Raw genomic sequence first — 4,912 nt, forward strand, 5'->3', positions numbered from 1 at the left:
GTGGAAATCTTTAAGTTTGGCATCTAGGGTGCAGGAATATCTTACAGCTGAAGGCATAACTTGGTTTGCTGCTCTACCAGCCCATCTGCGTCTCCCTAGGATACCATCTGGGTTTTATCACCAAGAAGCACATAGCACTGCTACTGTTCTGCCATGCTATAGGCTCCCCTTGTAAGAATAGGTATAGACAGGTAATTCAAGGCACAAACTCTTTTCTGTGATTGAGCTTGGAGGAGGCAAGTAAAAAAGGTATTTATTGAAGTCTAAAGTTAACTCATAAATTTATGTAAAAATGAAACCAAATGTTAAAGGTGGTATATGTGTTGGCCTTAAAATGGTTCCAGTGGAGTTTTCTCAATGGAAAGTTCCTCCTTCTAGCATCACAATCACCTCAGGGGTAATTTTAGAGCAATAAGTGGATGTTGTCTCACAAATGTCCACAGTTTAAGGTACTTTTAAAATCAACCTGTAAAACATCGTAGGGTTATCCACAAATGGCTACATTTATTGATACTTACCCATAGTCATAGTCACATATTGGATTTTCATTTTTCTCTCCATGTTAAGTAATAAACTTCCATGTAATACTGTGAACTTTCTACCTCAGAGCTAGGAACCCATTATCTTGATTCCTTAGCAGGAAGAATGATGCTTTGAAGATAATAGACACTGCTATTCATTACCTATTAGAAGAAAGAATGAATAAGGCACCATTATTAAGGGGGCATTTAATACTTTTTTGGTGGTTATATTGAATCAGTCTCGTCTACATACTGAAAATGTTTAGCCTCTGCTCAGTGAATGTGAAATAAAGAAATAAGCAAAACTAGCCAAACAACTGCTTAAATTGACTGATTTTATATGTTTGATTAAGCAGTTCATTTGTCTCCAGCTGCATATGTGTTGGGCTGAGACAGTTTAAATTAACTTAAATTCAAATTCTGACCACCAGCTATGGGGCAAATCAAAATCACAGTATAGCTGAAGTTTACAAACTAGACATTGGGGATTATGCTATTTTCTGATGCATAATAGTAAACGTGCATACAGTATCACACATCCCCAAATTCATAAGATAAAATGTTTTTCATAAAGACCAGAATGTCCTTTTGTGTATTTCAGTTTTTATAGGATATGGGTGGTTTGTGCCTCATACTGAGGACTGTGGCTCATGGTCAGCCACAAATATAAGAGAATTCTGACCACCGACTTAATGAGAAGTTCAGGTCAGAACTGAATTTAGATGGCTACCTTTTGATGACAGATTTTACTTTACATTTGTCAGTTTATTCAGTGTCCTGAAATGTTCTTGTTTGTTTTATGCCACATTGTGTCCTTGTGGAGTTGGGATATTACCATGATTTCCTTAAGAGTTCTGGAATCGGAATCACTAGGAAGTATGATAGAATTAGGATAAAAGTTGACTCCCTGTCTTTCAAAGGTTTTCCAAAATCCTGAGATGATTTTATTTTCTTTGGTGAAATCATCTCTGAGATTATATCTGAGCCATTAGATAAGGCTGGCATTAAGCAATGTCCTGAGTATTTAAGCTTATACATGTACATGCAAATCCATTTGTTAGGAAGCGATCTGACTTAGATGAACGGCAACCACCTCATGTTCATTCAGGACACAAAAGGTACAGCCGGCATTTTCTATGCTTTTCTCAGATAGCCTAGGCAGAATAAACACTAGTGTCACTGAGAGGCTCATTATTTTATGACCAATTTGTTTATACTATAACTATTACATTTGTGTTTATTACCTTCACAACCCACTGCTGAGTATTGCAGAGGATTCGATATATAGAGAGGTGAGACTTCCAACCTCAAACAGAGAAGTCTAGCAGATAAGTCTTGCCCACAAATAGCTATAAAGCAATTCGATGCGTGTTAAGTGCTAAAAGAAAAGTAGGATAAAGTGCCAAAGTGATTCCATGGTGGGATTAAAAAAAAAAAATCCCAACGAATACACTTTGGAAACAAGTCTGTTGGATCCTACACACACACACACACACACACACACACACACACACACACACACACACGTATAACTGATGTTCTCTAAAGCTATTATTCTGTAGAATACTATTCTAGAATGTTCTTAGGTGTGTTGTTGATCATGAAATACTTCTGTTAAAAACGTTTAGAAAATGCTAAATTGTGTATAAGGAGACCACTTATTCTCCCATCCTCATGTTTTTACTAGAGAGTATTGTAAGAGATAATTGAATAGAATACCACCCCCCTTCCCCCCACCCCTCTCTCTGCCTCTCCGGTGCCTGTTTCTCCTTGCTGTGCTTTCCCCCTGTGAACCTGGCATTTACTGATACAAGTTTTTCAGATGATTGGCTGACTGTATCAAGGGACAAATAGGCAATGCTGACTTTGTGAAGCAGATTTGAGGTTCTAGATATGTTTTTGAATCCAGAGAAAAGCTGTGCACTCTTCTTTAGGAGTTATCGAATGGCCACTAGTAAACTGACACTTGGATCCTCATTTAACTCCCGTATCTGTACTCTGTTAGAATCCAGAGGAGAGCAGGAGTAATCAATTGACACTTCAAATCATGACTAGGCTAATCAAGTTAAACAGCTTTCTTTGTTGCAGGACTCTAAGTCTAGTGTTAGGATAACGTATATTGAGAATATTTAAGTAAGGTATTGGGTTGACCAAAAAATTTGTTCGGTTTTTTCTGTAAGATGTTATGAAAAAGCTGAATGAACTTTTTGTCCAACCCAGTATTTAGTGTATAGTGTTAACTTAAAAAAGTGTGCAACCTAAAGGTTGAGAATTACGTTTTATTTGGCAGACTTTACTGAGGATTTAAGCCCAAGAGTCACTCAGAGACTGGTCCAAAGAGGTAAGGGAAGAGCCATAATATATAGGAGTTTTGGGAAAAACAAACAAAAAAATATAGTCAGAACATCAGAATATTACTGATATTATTAAAAGAAAACCAGACATCTCAGGTTAATGAATTTAGTACTGTTCTATGTATGGGAAGATGCAAGGGTCTGGGCTCATTGAAATTAATCCTTTGATATGCACCTTAACTATTTAGGGCCAGTATCCTGTTTTGCTCTATCCTGAACCCCTCAGGGAACACTGTTGGGGGTGGCTGCATTGGCTGATGCCTTGATGGCCTCAACATCCTTTGTTTACTGAAATGGCAGGTGACATTCTCTGTCTACAACAGTATTTCCTAAATCTGGGGATTTTCCATAAATCAATTTGGAGTAACTAGTAAAAAATACTCCAGAGCTATAATAATAGCTACTATCTACTAGGTACATACCAAGTTCCAGAAACTGTGTTAAATTTTTGGTAATATAATCTCATTTGATTCTTAAAATAGTCAAGCAAAATAGGCATTGTTATATAATCATTTTGCAGATAATGAGTTAGTCTGAGAAGCTAAGTAACTTGCCCAAAGTTAGAAAGCAAATAAGTGCCAGAGTGTTAATTCAAACACAGATCTTTCATATTCCAAGATTCTCTAAACCACTACATTATAACCTGGAATATATTTGGGAAATATTTGTGCATAAGGATACATGTCTTCTTTGGGTTATCTTTCAATTATATGAAATTTTCATAGGGATGTTATAAATGGTAGAAAAGGCTGAGAGTCTGGCTGAATTCTTGCTTTAGGTTTCATATGCATTAGGACAAAAATTAAGCTTCCACATAAAAATATAAGTCTGGTGGCTGGAAAAGGATATCTATTCCTTCTTTTCAATATTGGTAGCAGTAAGTATTACCTATTCATCTCCATAGGCAAGAAGAAAAAATAGAGGGGAATATTTTCACATTTCTTTCTATGTTCCAGTCAAGATTTAGATGTATCCACCAAGAAGATATAACTGAACAGTGTTTTAAGAGATTGCTTATGAGAAAGATCAAAGATAATTTAGAGTGAGTAATGTATTCCATGGAAACAGCATAAAATACAAAACTAATTCTGAACCCTGGCATTCTAGGTCTGCTCCTACGATTGACTTTTATTTTGAAAATCACTTACTGATTTAGTCTCTGTTCCAATATTTATGAAATGAGGAGACATTCTCAACCTTGCAAATTCCCCAGGTGCAGCAATGTACTATGCTCAGCTAGGGAGAGGAAAACAATGTTCTTTGTTCCACATTACTGATTCACCAGGGGAAGCAAGTATTGTGCCTGGCAAGACAAAGAAAACTATAGCAATGAGGTTACCATTTACACAAGATCTCAGAGAGATTCTTCAATGTACTGGAAATCAGAACTTGGAACAGCATACTGAGGGCCATCAAAGAGTAAAGATTACCATGAAACAGTTACGACTAAATTGCCAGATAAACATACCTGCTTCCTCAAACTGCATTGAAGTAATGGCGACTTTGTACGTAATTTTGGTGAATGGACACAAGTTGAGGGCTTTAGGAAAGGTTTTGACTTTCTTCATTGAGGTGCTGCCCCTTCCATCTTCTTCCTGTCTTGAATGTGGAAATGATGTGTGGAGTGTATCAGCCATGCTGCCATCATGGACAGAAAGCTTGTGGATAAAAGCCGAGGAAAGACAGAAGGGAACTGGTACTTGACGGTGTCACTGAACCACTAAACAAACCCTGGATCACTTGTCCCCGGATTTTTTTTTTTTTTTTGCATGAATAATGCACAAATGTTATTATCTAGTTTAAATCATCATTAGTCAGGTTTTCTGTTCCATGTCACCAAACACATTTCTAACTTTATATGTTGGGAGACATCTCTTCATGGTCTCTGTCATTTCTGCAAGCAGAGACACTGACTGCTTTGTTCCAGACTATCTTTTCAAGGATGCTTGAATAGCATATAGCCTTGGAAAATAAACATAGTAAATCTTTCCACAGCAAAGGAAGGTTTGTTTACGGTTCAGTGTAATAAAGATAATG

This window comes from Kogia breviceps, chromosome 4 (assembly GCF_026419965.1).
Source record: "Kogia breviceps isolate mKogBre1 chromosome 4, mKogBre1 haplotype 1, whole genome shotgun sequence".
Lineage (NCBI taxonomy): Eukaryota > Metazoa > Chordata > Mammalia > Artiodactyla > Physeteridae > Kogia > Kogia breviceps.